This window comes from Dipodomys spectabilis, unplaced genomic scaffold (genome assembly GCF_019054845.1).
Source record: "Dipodomys spectabilis isolate Male_0828 unplaced genomic scaffold, ASM1905484v1 ptg000227l, whole genome shotgun sequence".
Lineage (NCBI taxonomy): Eukaryota > Metazoa > Chordata > Mammalia > Rodentia > Heteromyidae > Dipodomys > Dipodomys spectabilis.
This window is the reverse complement of record NW_024870904.1, coordinates 595,869-622,877: the sequence shown is the minus strand read 5'-3', so window position 1 is coordinate 622,877 and position 27,009 is coordinate 595,869. Positions and strand designations below refer to the sequence as shown.

Genomic DNA, 27,009 nt, shown 5'->3' with positions numbered 1-27,009 from the left:
AGTACTAGAATCTTTTTTTTTTAAAGAAAATGTAATGGTCCAAAGGCTTACACCTGTAACCCTTCATTGAGGAGATGAGATCAGAAGAGGCAGGCTTGAAACCAACCTGGGCACTGAAACCCAGAATATACCCCAGAACAAAAGCCAAAATGGAGTTGTGGCTCATGCAGTAGTGTGAAAGGCAAAGAACACCAAGCTCCCAGACCTGAATTTGGCTGGCTTTTATACTAGCAGTTTTTTTTACCTGGGAATGGACTGGAATCTTGTACCTAAATAACATAAACAGTCAAATGTTTACTAAAATAAAAGGACTTGACCTTCCATGTAAAAGTGATCTTTGCTCACCAAAGGACATGAGGTTGCTATAGGTCTCCAGCATTACATCTCTGTGAAGGGTCCTCTGACCAGGATCCAGATCCTGCCACTCCTTCCAGGTGAAGTACACAGCCACATCATCAAATGACATCAGCTTCTGCAATGGCACATTTCCATCAAGAAATCAGACGTGGGTCATGAGAATTCCAATCTGGAATTTCATTATACTGCAGGTATGCTTTTATCTTACATAAAATGTTTGCAGCTTGCTGTGTTATCTATTCACTGGAAGAATTAAATAGCAAATTAAAAATATTTGACAATATATAAGCCTGGTCATTAAAATACACAGATTGGCAGGGCACTGGTGGCTTATGCCTGTAATCTTAGCTATTCAGGAGGCTGAGGTCTGAGGATCAAGGTTCAAGACCAGCCCAGGTAGAAAAGTCCATGAGACACTTATCTCCAATAAACAACCAGAAAACTGAAAGTAGCACTGAGACTCAAGTGGTAGAGCACTCACCTTGACCTGAATTGCTGAGGGACAACAACCAGGACCAGAATTCAAGCCCCAAGACCATAAAAAGAAATTACAGTTTCCCCAATGCATGCAAACACATTTCTGCTGCTAGCAATAGAGACAATATTAAAAACTCTGAGGAGACAATAATCTGGCATGACAACAATAAGTCTAAGGAGGTGTCTGATAAATTATATTATCATTTTTGATAAAATTTTAGTACATATCAGGGTAACAATGAATTAAACAAATATTTTTTCTGCATTTACATATACTGCTTCACCCTAAATCCTATTTAGACTTTCTATTAACACGTATTCTCATAAGCAAGCAGAACACATTCAGGATATCACACGGAATACAGAACATAGAACATTACTAGATCTATGAGAAGCAGTGTCCCATATGAATGTTAAAAAAGAGTAACAGTACTCCAGAAAGTAGCTAATGATTTATTTGGCCCATATAAGATTTGATTTAGTTCCCATATAAAAATATCCTAGGTTAACCATGTTTGGTTTAAATACTAAATATTGAAATGTGGTCATAGATACCCTAATATTTCCATCCTATGCAAAAATGAACTGTTACCACGAAGTTTTGTAAACTTTGCCTACATTCTACAATACAAAATACAGGTGGGAGGGGAATAAAATATTACTTTACAAGATTTTCATTTTAATAGGCTTCATGGAAGGTGGAGAAAATGTATAGAAGCTCAAAGAAAACTCAATAGGAAAAAAATGATAAATATGACCAACTTCTCAAATGTGTCACATATTACTGAGTTATTAGTCCAGTACACTGCTAAGGATATATTTCCACTTGTGTTAGTTAATAGCGAAAATCCTCAGAGATCAAAATCAATTCCTGACCAAACATCTGTGAGATTTTGCAACAAGTGATATTTCTAATAGAGAACACCTTGTCACTCTATTTTTTTTAAATCAAAACCAGTTCTTATCATGTAGTGGCAGTGAATTAAAATATTCAAAAGTAGTGAGAAGGAAAAACAAAACAGAATACCACATCAAATGAAGTTAGACCAAAGATAACATAACAGGAGAAAAGTGATTTTCTTGTAGTGTATTGATTGGGGGAAGGAAGTACGTTTCTGTAGGGAAGTCTGAAGTTGAGCTGAAGGGGGAAAACGTTTGAGAGGCTGGAATTCCAGCCTGGCCACAATGAGAGCACTGAGAGCTGGCCCCAGAAGGCTTAAAAGAGAATTCTGGACAGGGTTAAGAGACTGGAGTGCAGGCCTTTTCCTTATTGTTGGAAAGATAGAAAGACAGCATCTGAACCTTCGCTGCTGTTGACCTTGAAGGCTAGGTAAGGTGAACTCCATGTCTGGATTTCTCTGGGAGCCAGTCTTCTGTCTCAGGAGAATAAGGAAACATGCATCCCTCACAAACTGTTGTGGCTCTGATTGTAATATTAATATAGATATTTCAATTTTGCATGTTATCAATGGTAATCTTCCCTGTGTGCACTCAAGGAGCTATGCTTGCTTCCGGGCACCCAGGAACCAAGTGCCAGAGAGCCTTTGGATCCCTGGTTTTCCCTAAGTCTATCTGTTTATATTTTTGTGTTTCTCTAATTTTCTTTGTTTCTGGAATCCTGTAGAACTCTCTAGGCAACAATTTTCCTATACAATGGGTAGGAAAAATTTCAATCCTAAGAGCCATGTCAGCAAAGTAAAACTGATCACTAAGAAAAAGTGGTTCCCAGATAGATCATTTGAAGAAAAGAAACTACTGAGACACATATGGAGGAAAGAGGGAATGAGAAAAGAAAAAATGCTAGAAAGATAGATAGAAAGAGAGAAAAATAGAAAACTAACCTACACTAGTGAGTAGAAAATCAAAAAATAGAGAGAGAAAATAGAGGAAAGAAATCTTGTGAGGATACTTTAGAAAACAAAGAGGAGGGCTGGGAAGGTGGCAAAGTGGTAGAGCTCTTGCCTTGCATGCATGAGGACCTGGGTTCAATTGCTCAGTACCACATAAGCAAAAAGAAAAAAAAAAACCAGAAGTGGTGCTGCAGCTCAAGTGGTAGACCGCAAGCCTTGAACTGAAGATCTGAGGGACAGCGTCCAGGCCCAGAGTTCAGGCCTCATGACTGGACCAAAAAAAGAAAAGAAAACAAAACAAAACGAACAGGAATTTGTAGAAAGACCATAAAGTTTAGCAACAAATATAGCCTAAGTTTCAAGTAAGACCAAGCCCATGAAGTAGTCCAAGAAGTATATTTGGAGAGTAATTTAAGTACATATAGGTTAATCATTCCTTAAGAACACATGAATGTGTGTGTCCACAACACTATTTCAGCAATTCCAGGAAAATTTCATTGAGATAGTTTAATGTTACTCATGAGGATGTGATCTGGTGGCAATCTATCCTTCACCTTCCATGAGAAGTAACCTGCTCTGTGTCATTACATCATATAACAGATTTGATTACATTTTATGACAAGACAAAACCTAGACATTCTGAAGCCAATCTGCATTCAACTTAGAAAGAATATAACCATTTAATCTGGTAAACCTACAAGCAATCTATATCTGCTAATCTATAAGCCAACTTTATCTGATTTATGAATATGTTCCTGAGGCTGAATCTGTGTGGTTGGTATTGTTTGTAATTCTTGGACATTTTTAGGTTCATAAAATGGAATGGAAAACAAATGAGAAATAAAAAAACAACTCACCAGAGATCCATTCATTCTGTCTTGCTGCTGACAATGAGCAGAGGATTCTGGAAGCATGGTTGGGATATAAGGGAAATGACGGATTCAGAAATGAATCTGTGAGATTTTGGGCCCGGAATTTCCTCTTGCAAACATAATACATAGGCTGGAAAACGGTAAAGCCATCTTAGAAGAATAGTTAATGTCTCAGGCAAAGCATTAAAGTCTCCAATAAACACAAATCCAGTCCATTTCCTGGTAGATAGGTATTATTAAACCAACTAATTTCTATGTTTATGTACATGTGACATTTGTAAAACTGAATGTTCCTACAAAAAATATTGAATAACTGAAAGCAAAAACATATCACATTTCCACAAAACCTAGTTATTACTGAATATACTTCATGATGTATGAACTGCTTTTTTTAATGTGAAAGTATACTAGGAATTCATTGGATTTGTGTTCTAACATCATTTACATATTTAAACACCATGGAAATCATGTATGATGTAACTCAGTAGTTTTCACCCAACGGTATAGAGGAAAATATATACAGAATATATTTCTTGTGTTATAATATTAAAATAATGGTGTCAAATGGCACATTTCATTGTACCCATTGCACACCTGTGCAATGACTTGCAATTTGCCATTTAACATGCTTTGGCCAAAGGGACATGAGTAAAGATGAGGTAAACCCAGATTTGAGAAGTCCCGAATGTTCATTTCCCTTAACAGTCAAGGGAAGATCTTTGGCCATCCTAAAGATACAACATAAAATACTCCATATAGGAGTGACACACCTGAAGATAAGCAACACCTACAAATCATACAACCTTGAGTAAGACATATTACCTCAACTTTTCTTCTGTGATATTTCTTTGAAGGCCATATGTCCCCGAACAACACTTTCTGCACTACCAGGCACAACCAATCGAGTAGAGCTAGCATTAGCAAATCCATAGATGGCACATTTAAGGTAAGTTTCACTGATTTCATACTAAAATTCCTAGTGGTAATCCAGGCTGAATAAATTAGCAGGAAGAGCATTAGGGATTAGTACATGAATAGATACTTTCAGTCATAACAATTACCCCACCATCCCAAACCACAGCCTCAGGTACCCTCTGATAACTATGCTCTGGCTTATTCCTCAAGCCAGCTCACCAAGACTCCTATAAGTTAGTTTAAATCTTGCAACAACAAAAAATGATTGAGAGTGGTGTAGGAAAGAGTACCACGTGAATCTGGTGCTCAGGGAAGTAGCAATTTTTGCATAAGGCAAGGAAAGCTAGCAACATCTTCTCCTTCCTGTGCTTTTCTGCTTCTTTCCTTTAGGGCTTCTCAGAATTGACAAGGTGTGTCCATTTAGGATGGAGATTCCTATTCATAGGGTGCTCTGCTTCAAACATTGCTAGACTTCATTCCTAAAAATACAGGACTAGCACTCACTACTCCAATATCCCGTGTAAACTGTCTCTAGAAACAGGGTCGTGAAGAAACATCTGTGAACTCAAGACAGGAGGTTAAAACCTCAAGCCAAAAAGATTAAAATATCTCTAGAAGAAACAACACAGAAGCCCCAAATACAACTTCAATGTAAGAGGACTCAAGGCAGGCACACACCTCACAATTTCACTAGAAGTCTTCCTGTACTCCTCTTATACCTGGGCAAAGCAAATAAAGTCACATATGTTAATAGAAGAATCCTTTGGTCTTGGAGTACAAATGCACAGCTCTTGGGCTCTCCTTGTCTGCAGAATCACCAAGCTTGCTCTCAGACATTTGGGAACCAGGTTCTTGCAGCTCAGGGCCCAGAAGCTAATGGCAGCACAAACTCCTGAGCCTCAAGCAAATTATCAACCCCAGACTGGAGAAAAGCGTGGAGGGGAAAGCGGGTGCTTTGGCTCAAGTGTAAAGCTCTCCTTATGAGCTGACGAGCCCAGGAACGGTGCTTGCAGACCCAGAGTTCAAGCCCCACCAACGACCAAAAAAACAGAACCAGAAAAAGAAACCCGCGGAGGATAGACTCCAGCAGCAATCCCACAGTTCCTACCTGACATCAGTTCCAAAGCCTGAGATTCCTTCAAGTTACAGCTCCCAAGGTCCACTGCACAGAGCTGCGCGCCTGCCTCCTGGCTCCAACCTAAGGATGGCGAAACTGTACTTCAGGGCACTTCCAGCAGCAAGGCAAAGGGAAAGAATCTAGTAGGGGCCGACTTAAAACGCCCGTGGTGGGCGGGGAGACGCATGCGCAAAAGGATCTCTGCTCCACTTCCGCCCTCCAAAAAACAAAAACAACTCAGGATTTTCAAAGCAAAAGCCCTCCAAGGAGACTACAATTCCCACAATGCTTGGCGCCACCTTGCTTCACCTCTGGTCACAAGAGTGCTTGGATGCATTGGGACTTTTCTCTCTCTGTTGTGGGAGCTAAGCTGAGTTTCTTCTTCAAAACCACTGTTTCCTTCGAGAAATATTGTAAGATCATCCAGAAAATGGATATATATGAAGAGAATTGGATGCATTGACTTTTTGGTACTTAGTTCTAATAATGAAATTGAGGTTATGAGACTGTGTTTCTCATACCTTTCTTTTTGTTCTATGCCTGTGCTCTGCTGAGTGTAAATTACATCTCTGTTTTGCTTTACATTGTTTAATACCTCCCCTCTCATCTTACAAACGTACTCATAGACAGTGAACTTATACCAGGTCATTTTCCATTAGTGTAATGTACACACTGGCATAGAATAAGAAGATGGCTATGTGGATATGCACCATAATCCTTGTGTTGATTTGGATTTCGCAAAATCAAACAATTAGTTTTCCAGGAAATCCCCAATTCTATCTATTAAATGAAAATGAGTTTTTGTCTGTTTCTGAAGTTTGCTTTTCATTTAAGGGTTTTATGTTTTTTTGTCTTTTTGCTGTTGGTCCTGAGGCTTCAACTCAGAGCTTGGGCACTGTCTGTGAGCATTTGTTGTGCTCTACTTGGATTTCCTTTAATAATCTCTTCAGGTAACTAGTGAAAAGTTTCCTCACAGGGATTCTTAAGAGCATGGCACATTACCCTGATTTTCCTACAAAGAGAGTGGTTTGGGGGTCAGAATGAATGCAGGTGAGCAGAAGAGTGAAGTTTAGTGAAGGTCTATATTGATGTGAATCTTAATCATTTACAAACCAGTCTGCTTTTGTCTTTTCATTTTGCATGTGAAAATCTCTTTAGAATTCTTACCTCTTCTCTGATCCTAACAGTTCCTCTCAGTAGCTTTAGGCTACATATCTAGAGGGCCTCAGGCTTGTCGTCTCAGACCTTACCCATTAAGCTGTGGAATAAATCTTTGTCTTCTGCCACAATCCCATCAGAGCACAAGCAAGATTTCTGTGGGACACCGGGATAATAATTAAGGAGACAGAGAGATGGCTGATGGCACAATTCTGCTATATTGCTCAAATGCTTGTGTAATATTGGTCTAGGCACACTCTGCCAAAAAGTGCAAACAGCACACATCTTTCTTCATTCTATTTCAATCTATCTTTTCCACCAAAGCCTCCCTTCACTTAAAGCCCCAGGCCAATCAGCTAGAACACACATTTCCTCAAACGGTAAAGGGCAAGAACTTGTAGTCCTGAGGGTGGGAGTTAATGGCCTTGAAGCCTTTGTTCACAGTTTGCCTGCTTCTGGCAGGCACCCCAGGGTCTGCAACAGTCTCCCTCTCTCATAATCAGAGATCGTATAATTGTCTCTTAAATGTTTCTTGTGATGTTTGGTGATCCTTTACATGCACTTAATTGGGATAGTTTAGACTGGAAACTTTCCCGCCTGATTTTAGTGCTCCAGTGTATGGATTTTCATGACTCTTTTGTGGACCTGAACTATTCCTCATGAAAATGGGAATCAAAGGGCATATTTGAATGTGTAGACTTCAACTTAAAAGCACCTCTAATAATATAAAGAAAAAGTAATTTCATCCTGTAAAAGTCAATTCCTGAGAAGCAAGGAGAAAAGGATCAGAAAGAACTGGAGTACTTCCAAGACTACATGTGAAGTGTAGTTTTCATTGTTCAAGCCTGTATTTCTGATGCATTTATTTATTATTTATCCTTTTCTTTCTCTTTTTCTTTTTTTTTTGATTGATCATGGCAAATTGTACTCTGAGCCTGGGAACCAACTCTGAGCTCAAGGGCTCTCCCATGTGAGCCACAACACACTTCTGGATTTCTAGGGGTCACTGGAGATAATGTCTCACAAGTTGTTGACCAGGCTGACTTTGAACTGGGATCCTCAGGTTTCAGCCTATTGAACAGCAAGGATTACAGACATGAGGAACCAGCACCCAGCTTGCATTTATTGTGTTTTATGTCCCAATGCTGGGGCTTGAACTCAGTGCACGGACACTGTCACTGAACTTCTTTTGCTCAAGACTAGCACCCTACTACTTGAGCGACATTTCCACATTTTGCTTTCTTGGGTATGTGGTACTGAGGACTTGAACCCAGGGCTTCATGCATGCTAGGTAAGCATACTACCACTGCTAGGGCCAGCCACAACACCAGCAGTGCTCCAGAAGAACAAGGGGATGATAATGGAAGAGACAGAGACAAGGCCAATGATAAATCTCTCTTTAATTCAGCAATAACCTTAGCTATAGACACTTTCTGTAACTGTCGAATGCTTGCATCACTTTGTTCTAGGACTCAATGTGGCAACAATGGCAGATCATATGCATCCTTCCTCATTCTAGTTCAATGTTTGTTCACCAAACTCCTACAGGTAAGGCCCCAGACCCAGAAGCTAAAAGGAACACTCCCTCCTATGAAAAGGGCAAGTACTTATAGCCCTGAAGGTTGCAGTCTGTGGTTGTGGAACTTTTGCTCACACCTTGCCAGCTCTTGGCACCTCTGAGTCTGCAACATGTCCTCCTTTTTATTTTGTAAATTGAGCAAGTGTCTATCAGCCTGAATCTGGAAAAAGCAGCACATCTTATATCTCAGGAAAAATGGAAGAAAAGGAATAACAAAACAAGAAACAGGAAAATGCTTAGAAATGGTAAAAGGATTGCTATTTCCCAGGTTGAATCCCTGCAGGTAGTGCAGAACTGATGCAGCTAAGTCTGCAGGGTGTGCTACCTGTAGGGTGGAGTGACCAATATCAGATTTCTGACCCTGAAGCTGCATAATGTCTAAGCTTAATTTATGAAAGGAGGAGTGGAAAGGCGGTCAGTGGTAGAGCGCTTGCCTTGCATGCATGAGGTCCTGAATTTGATTCCTCAGCACCACATAAGCAAAAAAAAAAAAAAATGGAAGTGGCACTGTGGCTGAAGTGGTAGCCTGCTAGCCTTGAGGTGAAGAGCTGAAGGACTGCACCCAGGCCCAGAGTTCAGGCCTCATTACCAGACTCCCCCCAAAAAAATTATCAAAGGACTAGATTGCTCAAATATGTCACTGGATATTGGCCCAAATCATATTTCCATCATATTTAAGAGGGATAACACAGATGTACTAACCATTAGCATGGCACATCATTTTTAACCGGGTCTTTAGCATGTCAACCTGATTATCAACATACATCATTGCTGTTTCCAAATTATAAAACATATCACAATCTTTTTATCTAAGCCCACCTGCATGCCAGGGCACCAGAAACATATCAAGCCAAAGTTTTAACATGTTGTGTTGTATATATGGTGTGGATAAGTTTCACAGCAGAAGCAGTAGCACTAGCAAGAACATTTAGGGTAGCAAAAATGCTGGCAACCAATATTCCCAAAAATCTGCAGCAATGGCTAAGAGCCCTCTAAACCTCAATAGCAAACAGACCCAAACTTATTATACCATAATGGTTCTATCAACTGAACATGCAATGTAAGTTATGAGGATTGCATAGTAAGCTAGGATTACTCATGCATTAGTGAGAACACAATTGTTCCTGCTAGAGGCATCAAAAACCACCCCACCCTTGAAAACCATACCTAGCTCAACTACCAGCATGTATGGATTCATAACACAAACTTGCACAGTAAATGATACAAAACCATGAAATAGGACATGTCTCTGATACAGAGGTATGGGACGAAGAGAGGCATTTTCCAAAAGGCCTCAGCAACAGCCAGTTACAGATATCAGGGTGAGCTTGTCCCAACAGGCTGACAAACATGGGGGCCAGCAAGGTACCACTGATCACGTCACTCCTCTGAGCCCAGTCGTGCAGTGCATATTGGCAGACTTCCACCAGCACAACAGTAGACAAGATGTGAAATCCACAAGCCCTCCATAATCCACATGCCCTCCATGGTGGTGGATCATCGCAACTACAGGATTCTCCGGGCATAGTGGAACCCAAGAGGGGTGCACCACATCTCTTGCCAAAGGAATTCTAGAAGTGTTATGCATAAGCTCCATGTTTTCCATTCATTCATCTTTTCCTCCAGAGGAAGTCAGAGCCATATTCTATCCCTGAATACCTGAACATACCATACTTGTACCTGCTACCTCAGGATCTACAACAGTCAATCATTGAGATGAATGAAGGAAGAGGATATAATATTTGTATAACAAATAATGAGACTTATTCTGTGAGCAACGAATAATTCAAAAACAATGTAGGAAGTAAATTCTACTTATACTACTACAATGAACATAATACTTAGAAAGTAATGTTTGAAAAATGTACCCTTGAACAATAAAAACTATATAACACAGTAGTCTAGGAAGCACCCATTTATACCTGATCCTTATCTCCTTGCTTCTCAGAAACTTATTTTACTTTTACAGAAAGAAAGTATTTTTGCATCATATTTTATAGGTGCTCCAAAGTTGACATCTATATAGCCAAATGTGCCTCATGATCTCCATTTTCATGAGGAATAGCTGAGGTCCACTAAAAGAGGCATGGAGAACCCATGCACGGGAGGACTGAATACCAGGCATGAATGTTTCCAACACAGTCCTTCCCAATCATGATGTGGGGAAAGGATCATCAACAATCTCAACAAATCCTTAAGAGACAAGCTTAGGATGTCTGATATGAGCGAGGGAGGCAAAAGGTTCATTCCACAGTGTAATGGATACAGTTGGGAAGACAAGTCTGAGGACCACTAGCTTGCAGAAACTTCTAGGATCAGAGAACAAGTAGAAAATAAAAACAAAACAGGATATGCAAAACAGAAAAATAAAAACACACTGGTGATCAAGCTTCACATGAACATAGACCTACCCTGTACTCTAGATCCACCTACATTCACCATGATCACCCTAGACAACCATTTTTGGAAGAGTCTTGGAGGAGGAGTACCATGTTCTAAGAAACACCTGGGAGGAAACTTTTCACTAGTTTCCTGAAGCAATTAATAAAAGAAAGGCAAGTAGAGCACTGCAAATGCTCACAGACAGTGCCCATGCTCTGAGTTCAAGCCACAGGACCAACAACAAAATGAGGGGAAAAAACTTTTAAAGGAAAGGAAAATTTCAGACACAAATAAGCAAAAACTCCTTAAAATTTCAAAGATGGAATTTGGGAGTTTCTGGAAAAGTAAGGTGTAGAAGTTGACCAATCTATTTATAATTCTAAGATTATAAAGTATGTATACCTTAAAATTCTGCTATTTTATTCATATATATATATATATGAATAAAATAGCAGAATTTTAAGGGAAAAATGATCCCAGAATCAAACAGTTAACTGTATGTAAATACTTGATCTTGTGGCTTGAGCTCTGGGCCTGAGCACTATCCCTGAGCTGTTCAACTCAAGGTGAGCTCTACACCACCTGAGCCACAAAGACACTTCCATATTTCTGGTGGTTATTTGGAGAGAAAGCTCATGAACTTTCCTGCCCAAGCTGGCTTTGGACCAGCATCCTCAGATCTCAGCCTCCTGAGTACATAGCATTACAGGCATGAGCTACTGGCACCCAGCTGCAAATACCTTTTTAATGTGAGAGGGGAGATATTCAAATTTTTAAGGCAAAACAGCGACATAATTTATATTCAGAGGAACATACTTTTTGAACAAAAACAAAATCAATAACCATGGAGTCTCATAACCTCAATTACATTAATAAAACTAAGAATTAAAAAACCAGATTATCTAATGCTCCTAATACAGTTCTTTGTTTTGGTTGATCTCACATGTTTCAGGAGGTAAACTGATTTTTCAAGAAGAAATTCACCTTAGTTTCCCCCAGCTGGGAGAGAAAGGTCCCCATGCATACATGCACACTTAGTACCAAGTGGCTGGTGCCAGTCCAAACCCTGTAATAAGCCCACTTCCTCAAGTTGAATCCATCGTGTTATGGGAATTGTACTTTCTATTGGAGCACAGATCCTTTGAAAGACTGGAGGGGGGCTGACGTAAGGTGCTTGAGCCTCCTTGGCTGCCACTGTTGGTGTTTTTAGTTTGCAAATTTGGGTTTCTTTCCTTTTGCCTTGCTGCTGGAAGTGCTCTGAAGTACAGCTTTGCACTCCATAGTCAGAACCAAAAGGTAGAAGCTCAGGGACTCTTCTTCAGAGGAAATTGGGAGCTGTAACTTGAAGCGATCTCAGTCGCCAGCCAGTCTGCCCTTAGCATCTTTCCCCAGTCTGAGAATGATGATATTTTATGGTCTAATGGATTTGTGCTGCCATTAGCACTTGTTCCTCCAGGTGCCAGATACTGGCTGACAAACCTCTGGCTCTCTAGACAAGGAGAGTCTACAGACTGAATCTAGAGATTCTGGTACTCACTCATGTTGCTTTAAAAACTTTTTTTTTTGTGAATTGAAACCAATGAATGGTAAACATTCCTTGAAAATGTCTTATAAGAACATATTGATCTTCTTTTCACCCTCTGTACTTCCTATGGCTTTTGAAACTTTTAAAATGCTGCTGGCATGGATATATTCCAATTAATGTGTCTGTTCTTGACAGATTACAATTTCTCCACTAATATAATTAGTATATTTTACATCACTTAAAATGAGAGAGACTAACTGGGCAGGTGGTTCAGTGGTAGAGTGCTTGCTTTGCATGAATGAGGTCCTGGGTTTGATTCCTCAGAACCACATAAGTAGAAAAAGCTGGCAGTGCACTGTGGCTCAAGTGGTAGAGTGCTAGCTTTTAGATTAGGAGCTGAGGAACAGATCCCAGGCTCAGAGCTCAGGCCCCACAACAGACAAAAGAGAGAGAAAGAGAGAGAGAGAGAGAGAGAGGAAGAGAGAGAGAGAGAGAGAGAGGAAGAGAGAGAGAGAGAGAGATCTCCTATATATGTATTCCAATTCAATTGTTAAAATATAATTTGAATACAATACAATGACCTTGATATGTGTGTGCTTGTCCTGATTCTTGAATTCAAGGTCTGGAAACAGACCATGAAATCATTTGGTTCAATGATAATGTTGAACCAATTAAGCCACACCTCCATTTCCAGCTTCTTTGGCTATTTTATTGGAGATAAGTCTCTCAGACATTCTTTTATAAATGGCTTCATTTTGTGATCCTTGTAGGGATCCTGCATGTGCATCCCAGGGGACCTCAAGCAGGCATAGGAGAAATTATAAGGTTTACTAGAAGGACCATATTTCCCAAGAGAGGGAGCACATGCATTTTTCTCTCTTCCTGTAGCAACAGGAGCTGGGGAGCAGGAAGTTAGGTAGGTACATGCTCAGGTAGGTGTGGGTAGAGAGAGGGAGTGGTCAGCAGTATGGAGGGAACTCTAGGTCTAGGAAGAGCTCAGGTCTGGGTGGAGCTGAGGAGCAAAGGTGGGGATAATACTAACTTTCTTCAGATCTCAGCCTTCTGAGTAGCTAAGATTACAGCCATTAGACATGAAAGCCCAGTTACAATGTCCTCTTTAAAATTCAGACTATATTCTAAAAAAATAATATGAAATAGAAAACTTGACAATTTTAAGGCAGGATGTTCAGTTACTAATGTGGATGAGGACAGTGCAAATCCCAAAACAAACAGAAAATATCCCACTTTGAAATTTGTAACACTCCTCATCTTAAGTATTGTGAATATGAACACTTAGCTTATAATAAATTTGCTTAAATTTTTCTCTTTTATGGGGGGTCTAGTAGTGGGGCCTGAATTCTGGGCCTGGGTGCTGTCCCTCAGCTCTTCAGCTCAAGGCTAGCCCTCTATCAATTGAGCCACAGTGCCACTTCTGGGTTTTTCTTTTTGCTTATGTGGTGCTGAAGAATCCAACCCAAGGCCTCAGTTATGCAAGACAAGTGCTCTACCACTGAGCCACCTTCCCAGCCCCACTTTAATTTTTCAAAGAAAGAAAACATCCTTATGATGTACAAAAACCCAGTACTTATGTGCAAACACTGCTTTCAAAAGATTCATATTGTGTTTCCTATCAAAACCAACCTCACTGAAGTAAACAGAATAGATTTTCTGTCACTGCAAAGTTCATGTATGTCATATTAAGAATTACCATTGTGAGTAAATGGGAAAAAAAAAAACAAAAAACCAGAACGCTGGATAAAAGAATCTCCTGTGTCATCAACCAACAATTATAAGCAAAAGCACATCCCTATATAAGGTGTTTCTTTTACATTTTATGGATCTACATTTTGGGGTGTATTTTCTGTTAATAGTGTTTAGTAACACAAGATTTTACTCTTCTGTGGATTTGTCATTACTGGATACTTTAATGCTCTACTTGACTCAGGAATGTTTCTTCTCCCATAAGAAGGCTTTATGCTTTTCCAGCCCACCTATCATGTTCTGACCAGGAACTTCTAGGGTAAAATCACACAGGTTCTTTTCTGACTCTCTCATTTGGCTTCTCTCCAAGCCATGGTTCCAGAATCTTTATTCATTGTCAACAGCAAGAATTAATGAAAGGATCTCTGATGAGATTTTTATTTCTCACTCTGTTTGACATTCCATTTTATGAACAGATGTCGAAGATTGAAAAACAGAAAAAAAAGATTCAGCTTTAGGAACATGTTTCTAAAAAAGCTAAAGATGGCTTGGAGATTTAGCAGATGATCAAATCTTGCCTTCTAAGTTAAGTGCAGATTTGCTTTAGTTTGTTTCTCATTTTTTAATGTGAGGACAAAGTTGTCTCCCTTGTTATGTGATTCAATGACACATAGGAGGTAACTTCTCATGGAAGGCAAGGCTGGCTAGAAACTGGTCAGATATCACATCCTCATACACACATTAGACTATCCTAATGAAGTTTTGCTGGATTTGCTGAAATAGTGTTGTCAAACATAACTTTGATTGTTGTACAGGACTGAGTGTGTTTTAAGTACTTCAATTAGTCTCTGTATATACTCTTGCACTGCTTTGTGATATTTGTCTTTCTTGGAAATTAGGGTGTGTTTTTGATGGTATTTATAGAAATCTCTGTTTTTCTCTAAGGTAAGTACAAGTGTAGAAGTGCTGCACCATATTTCTATGTAATTCTATATTAATTTCTTTTTAGGACTCTGTCCCATCTTTAATACTTTTACATACCTGAGAGAAATGAAGCAAGGTTCACATTGTTGTCACATCTCTCCTAGCTTTTGTTGAAATTTGGAAGGATTTTTGTTGTTCTGTTTAAAACTATGGGCATACTAACATGTGTAAAATAGTTATTTTATTGTACTTTTGATTTGAATTTTACTCATGACTATTGATACTACTTTTATATTTTAATCAGCTATTTGTGTATGTCCTTTTTAGAAAAGTCTCTTGAATCTTTTTCTTATTTTAAAATTAGATTTTGTTGTATGGAGGTTACTTGTAGGATTTTCTTTATATTTTCTAATTCAGATTTGTTAGGAATCTATTTAAAGACATATCCAAATATTTTCTCCTACCATGCTTTTGCTTCTTCGCTGATAGTGCTTTTCATTATACAAGGTTTGGATTATGTGCACTTAATCTTGTTTGGCTTTGTATTTATTTTTTAATTTTTACTTATTATTTATTTTCTTGGTTTTGTTTTGTTTTGTTTTTGTGGTCTGTTGTTGGGCGTGATCGCTGTGCCTGGGCACTATCCCTCAGCTATTCAGCTCAAGGCTCGCATCCTACCACTTAAGCCACAGCACCCACTTCTGACTTTTCCTGCTTATGTGGTGCTGAGTAATGGAACCCAGGGCCTCATGCATGCAAGTGGAGTACTCTACCACTGAGCCACCTTGCCAGCCCTTATTCACTAATTTATTTATTGTGGGTCATGGGGCTTGAAGTCTGGATCTGAGCTTGTGCCTCAGCCCATCAGTTCAAGCCTAGCAATCTACCACTTGGGCCACTGCACCACTTTTGGTTTTCTGATGCTTCATTGGATATAAGAGTTTCACAGGTTTTCTTGCTCAGGCTGGCTTTGAACCATGATCCTCAGATCTGACTCTCCTGAGTAGTTAGGTTTACTGGAGTGATCCACCAGAGCCTGGCTTTGGTTTGTTTGTTTGTTTGTTTTTTGCATGAGTCACTTTTGGTGTCCGATTTAAGGATTTACTGTCAAATCTAATGCCATAAGGCTTTCTTCCTTTCCTGTCTTCTTCTCCTCCTTTCCCTCTTTTTCCCTTCTCTCCACTACTCTGTTGTCTCCTCTTCTTCCTTCTTTTCCCTGACCTTTGGATTCCCTTCTCTCGCTCCTCCATATATTTTCTTTTCTCTTTATGTCTGACATGAAGACTTGCTAGTATCACTACAATTAGGTTTCTAAATTAGAAACACATACCTCAGACTCCACCATGGCTTTTTTTAGCTACTATTGGAGCTTGAACTCCAGGTCTCACAGACAGTCAGCTTCCTCACTCACTGTTGGCACTATCACTTGAGCCTTTCCTCTAACCTGTTCATTAGCTGCTTAAATTGAGTTGTCTATCTAGGCTGGCTTCCAGACCTCAGTTTCCTCCTTAGTAGCTAGGCTAAAATGACAGTCTTGAGCCAGAAGAGCTTGTCTTATTTTTCCTTAACTAAACATGTAATATCAACACTTAATTGGATACTGAAATGAAAGGATTATTGTTACTGGTTTTTGTAGAATTAATATTCAACCTAAACTGAAATAGTTTATCTTTCAAATTAAGTGTGGTATTATATTTCTAATAATTGTAACTGTTCTTCTAACTGTGGTAGATTTTCATCACCAAGCAAATCGTTTATGCTAGAAGTATTGTTTTATTATTAATGTAATTTAATGTTATTATGGAGATGATGCATACAGAGATTAATAAATACTTTTCTTTCCTTACAGTGTCTTCCATTCTTTCACTCTCTCCCAATCCCTCCCTCCTGTCTCTACTCTTGAGTTGTATACTATATTCTCATCACCCTATTTCCTGCAAAATCTATGGCTCTGCGATATCCTCCAGAAGATATTCATGTGAATACACCATACAGAATTGAAAGCACTTGTTATTATTCCACAACCTAAGTAAGAGAGAACCTCCCTTTAATATTCTATACATCATAGTAATAGCATACATTTGATACAGATCCAATCTAGTTTCCATCTGTTTTACAGATAGGTTATTAGCTACATATTATAGAATTATATTGTGTTTATAATATAGATTTATTTCTCATGCTGATTTCTAGACAATTTTTCTTCAGGTCTATTCTCAGTGTGTCTGTCTTGGTAAATATAACAGCATAGTGCTTTATGAACAGCATTTAGGTAAAGATAATGACTTCCAGATGTGTGTTTCTGGTGACTGTTTGTCTGGCTGTTTAGTCATTAAGAGGAGTATTCGATGCTGGGTGCCAGAGGCTCACGCCTGTAATCCTCACTACTCAGGAGACTGAGATATGAGGATCTTAGTTCAAAGCCAGCATAAGTAAGAAAGTCCATGAGACTCTTATCTCCAATAAAACACTAGAAAACTGGAAGTGGTGCTGTGGCTTGAGCAGCAGAGCACTCGCCTTGAGATCAAGAGCTGAGGGATAGAAACCAAGCCCTGAGTTCAAGCCACACACAAAAAAGTGGAGTACTAGTTCTCCAGTTGTAATGATAGATTAAAGAAATTATCATTCTTTGGCGTTTTAACCATGTCTTTGTAGACTTTACTTTTCAGACTAAAATTTTCATTATACAGATTTGTGATATACCAGCTATTTTCAATGCTCTGTATCTGTGGTAACACAATTTGTGCTGACGTTTATTTCCTCTCATATTATCAGTATTTGTATTCTTCATTATTGATTTTTGCTTAGGGTATCCTTGTATTGATTTATTTTGATTTCTTTCTTTCTTTCTTTCTTTTTGTGTTCAGTCGTAGGGCCTGAACTCTGGGCCTGGGTGCTGTCCCTCAGCTCTTCAGATCAAGGCTAGTGCTCTACCACTTGAGCCACAGTGCTACTGCTGGCTTTTTTCTTTTTGCTTGTGTGGTGCTGAGGAATCGAACCCAGGGCCTCAGGCATGCAAGGCAAGTGCTCTACCATTGAGCCACCTTCCCAGCCCCTTATTTTGATTTCTTGATAATTAATGTATATCTCTTTGGATGACTTATTGAGTTTTTTGAGTATATTTTCTTCAGTTTGAAATAGACTGTATCTGATATATTTAATAATTTTATATTACAATATAAATATGGTTTCATTGTAGTAATTACTTTGTTATTTATTATGTTTGTCTCAGCTGATACTTCTTTCTTAGTTTGCTTTCATGTAACCTGCACACAGCCTTCTATACAGTGCATATCACCTGTTATACAATCTCCAGGCAATCTTCTATACACTGTAAATCACCTCTGATGCCTATTACAATTTAAATCCTACTAACTAGTTGCTATACTGCACTGTTATTAGGATAATGCCAGTTTTTTGCAATATTGCATGTTTATTATAGAAGTACTTTGGTTCTATGATTTGATGAATCTGTGAAACAAATATGTAAGGCCTAATACACTCCTATGAAAATGCTAGTACAGGGGCGGGGAAGGTGGCTCAGACATAGAGTGCTTGCCTTTCATGCATAAGAACCTGGGTTAGGTTCCTCAGCACCACATAAACAGAACAAGCTGGAAGTGTTGCTGTGGCTCAATTGGTAGAGCACTAGCCTTGAACTGAAGAACTGAGGGACAGAGCCCAGGCCCAGTGATCAAGCCCCATGACTGATAAAATGAAAAAAAAAAAAAAACGATTTTATGCAGTAGCTGTAACCTAATCTGGTAGTTTGAATGTTTCTTTAATAAAGAAGTAACCACAAATTTTATGTACAGAATAAAGACCACCCTTAAGCTGAAGCACAGAACTTCAAAAGATGTAAAACATGTACCATAATAGTTGCTATACTATAGAACTGCAAGAAAGTATATTTCCCAAACAGTCTGATTTTTCTTATGGCAGACATAAGAAGTTAAGTTGCTGGAGCTACTCCATTGTATTATTACTAGGTACTCTAAGAGTTTACAATATTCTCACAATACTAGCCTATGACATCCTATAATATAGTTACTTTTCAATGGAATAATTCCATTAAAATCTGAATCAAGGGGCTGGGAAGGTGGCTCAGTGGTAGAGTGCTTGCCTTGGATGCCTGAGGCCCTGGGTTCGATTCCTCAGCACCATATAAGCAAAAAGAAAAAAGCCAGAAGTGGCGCTGTGGCTCAAGTGGTAGAGCACTAGCCTTGAGTTGAAGAGCTGAGGGACAGTGCCCAGACCTAGAGTTCAGGCCCCACAACCGGACCCCCCCCCCCAAAAAAAAAAGAAAGAAAGAAAAAGAAAATCTGAATCAATTACACTTTTTAATTTTTTGGTGGTATTCTTTGAACACAGGTCCTCATATTTGTCAGGCAAGTACAGCATTAATTGATCCATATTACTAATCCTTATACTTTGGTTTGATTACACTTATGTATTTATATATTGAATCTTCATGCTTTAAGAATCATGAATATGGTGCTATAAGTTTTTCCTTCACTAATCATTAGACAGATTACAAAAATATATGTTCTATACATTCCTTTGTACTTACCTACACAGTTACAATTTTCATGTGTAGTTTCATGTTGACATCTTTCTCATTGTCTCGAAGCAGGATAATTTCTTGTAACTCTCTGCAGATGGAGATGTTTTATTAATTAATTACCTTTCCTGAAAATACCCATAATCTGCATTTTTAGAATAGAGAATTGACTAAATTCTACCTTGAATATAAAAAGAAGGAAAAACTTAAACAGATAAATATTATTTTCCATTGTAAAATATCAGTATTACATTCTTAATAACTTACAGGGAAAGGCATATAGTTCTCATAAATCAATTCCTACTTTGATATTTTAAAATCTCTAACATTACATTGGGAGATAATGTCTTACCTTTACATTATAGAGTCATTGGATATCAATTATGTTTTTGTATTTTTTTCTATGACCCATTTTAGAGGTCCAAACTATAGATGCTGTGACTAAGTCTTGCCAGGATGAATCTCTGTGTGAAGTAGCAGTCAGAAATACTGATACAGTGGAGGAAAGAATGTGACTAGGAACAAATTTAATTTTGAGCTAAAAAAATAAGCAGAACTGAATAGGACTAATGGAAATCCTGAAGGATGAGGACTGAGGATTTGACTGAACCTTATGAGATGAATGCCCTGGGTGTCTGCTGTAGTTGAAGAACCCCATAGATATTCTGAGAATTTCATTAAAAAATTATGAGAGTCCAAATGAGCTGCAGCATTTGAATATGGTAGAGAAGGGAAGGTAGTACAATCAGAGACCATATTCTTTACAGTGTTGGAGGACACTCCAGTAACCATAACAAATATACAGAAGAGTATAATAATTCTGCTGTCCTTGCCCAAGAAATATTTCAGGGAGGGAGGAAAACACCTGAATGTACTATATGTGCAAAATCATTCCACTTAAGGCCTACAGTCAGTTCACATAAAAAAATGTACACAGGAGAGAATCCTTATACTTGTACTGGATGTACAAAAGGAAATACACCTAACAGAACCTCAGAGCAAGGATCCACAGGAGAAGCTTGATGAGCATAGTGTCCACAATCTATGTCTGAGAAAACAGAAGTGACTTTCCCACCACAAGCACCCACAGTAGAGAAACCCTATAAATATGAGGAATGTAGGAAAATTTCCATGTAGAAGTCAGTTCTTAGCAGGCATCAGAGAATTCACACAGAAGAGAAGCCTTATGAATTCAAGAAATGTAGAAAGTTTTTCAGACAGAAGTCACACCTCACTTTGCATCAGAGAGCACACAGGAGAGAAATTTTATGAATGTAACAAGTATGGAAAGTCTTTCAACCATTAAGTCCAACCTTCATGTTCATCAGAGAACATACATAGGAGTATCAGGAATGTAAAAAGGCTTTTAACTGGAATGCACATCTTCCTTTTCTTTAGAGAACACATAGAGGAGAGAAACCTTATGAATGCCACAAAAGTGTAAAATCCTTCAAGCAGAGGTCACAGGTTTGCAGCCATAATAGAATTCACACAGGTGAGTAACCTTAGGAATGTAACAAATTTTGAAATTCCTTCTTCTGGAATTCAGATTTCAACAGACATAAGAGAGTTCACACAGGAGAGAAACCTTATGAATTTAACAAATATGGAAGCCCCTTTAGACTGAAATGAGAGCTTACTTTGCATCAGAGAACAAACACAGTTGAGAAACCTTATGAATGTAAGAAATGGGTAAGTCCTTCACCCTGAATTAACACCTCCACTCACCTATGAGTTTTCACACACCTGAGAAACCTTAGGAATGTAACAAATGTGAGAAGTCTCACCTGGAAGATAACTCATTTTGCATCAGACAAACCAAACAAGATAGAAACCTTATGAATGTAGCAAATGTCAAGTCTTTCACCCAGGAGGCACAGCTCAAGGTTCTTCAATGAACATACACAAGCGAGACATCTTCTCAATGAAACAAATGTGGAAAAATTTCAAGAAGTCATACCTCAGATTGCATCAGAAAACACACACAGGAGAGAAAACTTCTTTCACCAAGAAGGCATGGCTCAGAGTTCATAGAAAACACAAAGAAGAGAAACCTTGCAAAGGGGTGGGGGGAGGCTGGGAAGGGATGTGAAGGGTAAACAAAGGAGGAGGCTGCAATGCTTGATAAGAAATATACGCATTATCCTGCCCATGTAATTGTAACCCCTCTGCACAGTATATTCACAACAAAAAAATAAAATATATAAAAAAAACAAAACAAACCAAAAAAAAAGAAACCTTGCAAAGATTACAAATGTAGAAAGTCTTTCTCCTGGAAGTTGTACCTCAGTGTTCAGAGAACTGACTCAGATAGGAAAAAGGAAAACTAAAGTATATAACAAATGTGCAATGACTTTTGTTTCTTTGGCTGAACTCAGAGCCTAGTTACTGTTTCTGAGCTCTTTCCTCAAGGTTACTGCTCTAAACCCTTTAAGTCATAGTGCCACTTCTGGCTTTCACTGTTCATTTCATTCTGAGGAATCAAACCCAGGGCTTCATTCATGGTAGGCAAGCACTCTACCACTAGGCCTAATTCCTGTCCCTGCAATGACTTTTAAACCGGAGTCAGTCCTCAATGTATCTGAGAACATAAACAGGAGAGAATATCTGAGTATAATAAATGTAGACAAGGGCTGGGAAGGTGGCTCAGGGGTGGAGCACTTGCCTTGCATGCCTGAGGCCCTGGGTTCGATTCCTTAGCACCACATAAGCAAAAAGAAAAAAGCTGGAAGTGGCACTGTGGCTCAAGTGGTAGAGTGCTAGCCTTGAGCTGAAGAGCTGAGGGACAGTGCCCAGGCTCAGAGTTCAGGCCTCACAACTGGCTAAAAAAATAATTAAATAAAATAAAATACACAGATTGGCAGGGCACGGTGGCTTATCCTCCTTGCTATTCAGGAGGCTGACATCTGAGGATCTAGGTTCAAGGCCAGCCCAGGCAGGAAAGTCCATGCGACTCTTTTCTCCAATAAACCACCAGAAAACAGAAAGTAGCACTGTCACTCAAGTGGTAGAGCACTCACCTTGACCTGAAGAGCTGAGGGACAACAGCCAGGCCCAGAATTCAAGCCCCGAGACCAATAAAAAATTACAGTTTCCATAATGCATGCAAACACATTTCTGCTGCTAGCAACAGAGACAAGATAAAAACTCTAAGGAGACAGTAATCTGGTATGACAACAATAAGTCTAAGGAAGTGTCTGAAAAATTATATTATCATTTTTTGATAAAATTTTAGTACATATCAGTGTAACAATGAATTAAACAAATATTTTTTCTGCATTTACATATACTGCTTCACCATAAACCCTATTTAGACTTTCTATTAACACGTACTCTCAAAAGTAAGCAGAACATATTCAGGATATCACATGGAATACAGAACATAGAATATTACTAGACCTATGAGAAGCAGTGTCCACATGAATATTAAAAAATACTAATAGTACTACAGAAAGTAGCTAATGATTTATTTGGCCCATATAAGATTTGATTGAGAGGCTGGGAAGGTGACTCAGTAATAGAGCGCTTGCCTTGCATGCATGAGGCCCTGGGTTCGATGCCTCAGCACCACATAAGCAAAAAAAAAAGCTGGAAATGGCACTGTGGCTGAAGTGGAAGAGCACTAGCCTTGAGCTGAAGAGCTGAGGGACAGCACTCAGGCTCAGAGTTCAGGCCCCACGACCGGACCTCCTCTTCCACCCCCCCCCCCCCAAAAAGATTTGATTGAGCTCACACATAAAAATATCCTAGGTTATAGGTCTCCTTGGCTCAGGCCAAAATTTTCTGAATAGAGACCCGGAAACACAACAAATCAAAGAAAGGTTGGACAAATGGGATTGCATAAAGTTGCAGAGCTTCTGCAGGGCAAATGACATAGCTAGCAAGATCAATAGAAAGCCCACGGAGTGGGAGAAGATCTTTACTAGCCATACAATGGACAAGGGTCTCATATCTAAAATATACTTGGAACTCAAAAAATTAAACCCCCCAACAACAAATCCTCAAAGAAACAACTGCCCAATAAATAAGTGGGCGAAAGACTTAAAGAGAAACTTCTCTGAAGAAGAAAGAAGGATGGCCAATAGACACATGAAGAAATGTTCAACATCCCTAGCCATAAAAGAAATGCAAATCAAAACAACATTGAGATATCACCTCACTCCAGTTAGAACGGCAAAAATCAAGAACTCTAACAACAACAGATGCTGGAGGGGATGTGGACAGAAAGGAACCTTACTTCATTGTTGGTGGGAATGTAAACTTGTTCAACCACTTTGGAAAGCAGTATGGAGGTTCCTCAAAAGACGTCACATAGAACTCCCCTATGACCCAGCAATCCCACTTTTGGGCATTTACCCAAATGTTTACAAACAAGACCATACTAAAGCTACCAGCACAACTATGTTTATAGCAGCATTATTTACCATAGCTAAGATATGGAACCAACCCAGATGCCCCTCAGTAGATGAATGGATCAAGAAAATGTGGTATATATACACAATGGAATTCTATGCCTCCATCAGAAAGAATGACATTGCCCCATTTGTTAGGAAATGGAAAGGCTTGGAAAAAATTATATTAAGTGAAGTAAGCCAGGCCCACAGAAACATAGGTCCCATGGTTCCCTTATTTGCAATATCTAGTATATGTATGAATCAAGCGGAAAAGGTCAGATAATGTGATGTTAGGAAAACGAACCCTTAAATATGTATTTTAATGTTTTTTTTCTTTCATGCATGTGTTTCTAACGCATTTATAAGATTATTTCTTTGTTGCTTTGTATGTCCCTCCCCCACAGTGTAACCCCCGCTTACACTATATTTGATGTCAATATAACTTGTGGAGGAGATGGGGACAAACAAGTCATTTAAGGATTCAGGTGGACCTGTTGCAACAATGAGAAGTACAAAATGTCATGTCATAAACGAGCTTTACAATGTCGGTGTGGGGGGGGAGGGTAGGAAAGATTGGGGGGGGAGGAAGGAGGCTGGGAAGGGAGGTGAAGGATAAACAAAGGAGGAGGCTGCAATGCTTGGAAAGAAATGTATGCATTATCCTGCCCATGTAATTGTAACCCCTCTGTACAGTATGTTCTCAAATAAAATAAAATTGAATTAAAAAAAAATATCCTAGGTTAATGATGTTTGGTTTAAATACTAAATATTGAAATGTCATAGAAACCCTGATATTTCCTTCCTATGTAAAAAAGAACTGCTACCATGAAGTTTTGTAAACTTTGCCTACATTCTACAATACAAAATATAGGTGGGAGGGGAATAAAATATTCCTTTACAAGATTTTCATTTTAATAGACTTCATGGAGGTGGAGGAAAATGTATAGAAGCTCAAGGAACACTCAATATAACAAAAATGATAAATATGACCAAATGCTCAAATGTGGCACATATTCCTGAGTCATTTCTCCAGGAGATTCCTAAGGATATATTTCCACTTGTGTTAGTTAATAGTGAAATTCCTCAGAGATCAAAATCAATTCCTGAGCAAACATCTGTGAGATTTTGCAACAAGTGATATTTCTAATAGCAAACACCTTGTAACTGTATTTTTTTTAAATCAAAACCAGTTCCAATCAAATACTGGCAGTGAATTAAAATATTCAAAAGTAGTGGGAAGGAAAAACTAAACAGAATACCACATCAAATGAAGTTAGACCAAAGATAACAGAATCAGGAGAAAACTGATTTTCTTGTAGTCTATCAATTGGGGGAAGGAAATTCTTTTCTGTAGGGAACCCTGAAGTTGAGCTGAAGGGGGAAAAGGTTTGAGAAGTTGGAATTCCAGCCTGACCGCAATGAGAGCACTGAGAGCTGGCCGCAGAAGGGTTAAAAGAGAATTCGGGAGACGGTTAAGAGACTGGAGTGCAGGCCTTTTCCTTGCTGTTGGAAAGATGGCATCTGAAACTGAAGTGCTGTTGACCTTGAAGGCTAGGTAAGGTGAACTCCATGTCTGCATTTTCTCTGGGTGCTAGTCTTCTCTCTCAGGAGAATAAGGAAATACGTTTTCCTCACAACCACTCGTGGCTCTGATTGTACTATTAATATAGATACTTCATTTTTGCATGTTATCAATGGTAATCTTCACTGTGTGAAGTCAAGGTACTATGCTTGCTAGCTGGCATCCACGGACCAAGTGCCAGAGAGCATTTGGAACCTTGGTTTTCCTAAGTCTATCTGTTTATGTTTTTGTGATTTTCTAAATTTCTTTGTTTCTGGAATCCTGTAGAACTCTCTAGGCAACAATTTTCCTATACAATGGGTAAGAAAAATGTCAATCCTAAGAGCCATGTCAGCAAAGTAAAACTGATCACTAAGAAAAAGTAGTTCCCAGATAGATCATTTGAAGAAAAGAAACTACTGAGACACATATGGAGGAAAGAGGGAATGAGAAAAGTAAGAAAAAATGCTAGAAAGATAGATAGAAAGAGAGAGAAAAATAGAAAAATAACCTACACTAGTGAGTAGAAAATCAAAAATAGAGAGAGAAAATAGAGGAAAGAAATTTTGTGAGGATACTTTAGAAAACAAACAGGAATTTGTAGAAAGACCATAAAGTTTAGTAACAAATATATCCTAAGTTTCAAGTAAGACCAAGACCATGAAATCGTCCAAGAACTATATATGAGAGTAATTTAAGTACATATAGGTTAATCATTCCTTAAGAACACATGAATGTGTGCGTGTCCACAACACTATTTCAGCAATTCCAGGAAAATTTCATTGAGATAGTTTAATGCTACTCATGAGGATGTGATCTGTTTACATCTATCCTTCATCTTCTATGAGAAGTAACCTGCTCCGTGTCATTACATCACATAACAAATTTGATTACATTTTATGACAAGACAAAACCTAGACATTCTGAAGCCAATCTGCATTCAACTTAGAAAGAATATAACCATGTAACCTGCTAAACCTACAAGCAATCTTAATCTGCTAATCTATAAGCCATCATTATCTGATTTATGAATATGTTCCTGGGGCTGAATCTGTGTGGTTGATATTGTTTTAAATTCTTGAACATCTTTAGGTTCATATAATGGAATAAAACCAAATGAGAAATAAAAAAAAAAACTCACCAGAGATCAATTCATTCTGTCTTGCTGGTGACAATGAGCAGAAGATTCTGGAAGCATGGCTGGGATATAAGACAAATGACGTATTCAGGAATGAATCTGTGAGATTTGGGGCCCAGAATTACCTCTTGCAACTTAATACATGGGCTGGAAAACCATAAAGCCTTCCTATAAGAGAAGAATCTTTAATGTCTCAGGCAGAGGATTAAAGTCTCCAATAAATACAAATCCAGTCCATTTCCTGGTAGATAGATATTATTAAACCAACTAATTTCTATGTTTATGTACATACTACATTTGTGAAACTGAATGTTCCTACAAAAAATATTGAATAACTGAAAGCAAAAACAGAACACATTTCCACTAAAAGTAGTTATTACTGAATATACATCAGGATGTATGAACTGCTTTTTTTAATGCAAAGGTATCTTAGGATTCCATTGGAATTTGTTTTCTACCTCATTCATTTACATATTTAAACACCAAGGTAAGCATGTA

The 27,009-nt window shown here is 38.6% G+C and overlaps 2 long non-coding RNA genes across 3 annotated transcripts; both read right to left on the bottom strand.

The window, feature by feature from the left end:
- Positions 1–433: 433 nt before the first annotated feature.
- On the bottom strand, positions 434–5,566 carry LOC122123260. Of its 2 annotated transcripts, XR_006150365.1 has the most exons (4): positions 5,150–5,566; positions 4,379–4,548; positions 3,542–3,686; positions 434–472 (listed from the first exon to the last, which is right to left on the bottom strand). It is a non-coding gene; the product is annotated as an uncharacterized LOC122123260 (long non-coding RNA). The 2 variants fall into 2 exon arrangements; XR_006150364.1 differs by lacking the exon at positions 5,150–5,566 and having other exon boundaries at positions 4,379–4,768.
- Positions 5,567–5,592: 26 nt separating this feature from the next.
- On the bottom strand, positions 5,593–26,653 carry LOC122123266. The gene is made up of 3 exons (XR_006150371.1): positions 26,515–26,653; positions 19,428–19,509; positions 5,593–5,669 (listed from the first exon to the last, which is right to left on the bottom strand). It is a non-coding gene; the product is annotated as an uncharacterized LOC122123266 (long non-coding RNA).
- Between the last annotated feature and the right edge of the window lie 356 nt (positions 26,654–27,009).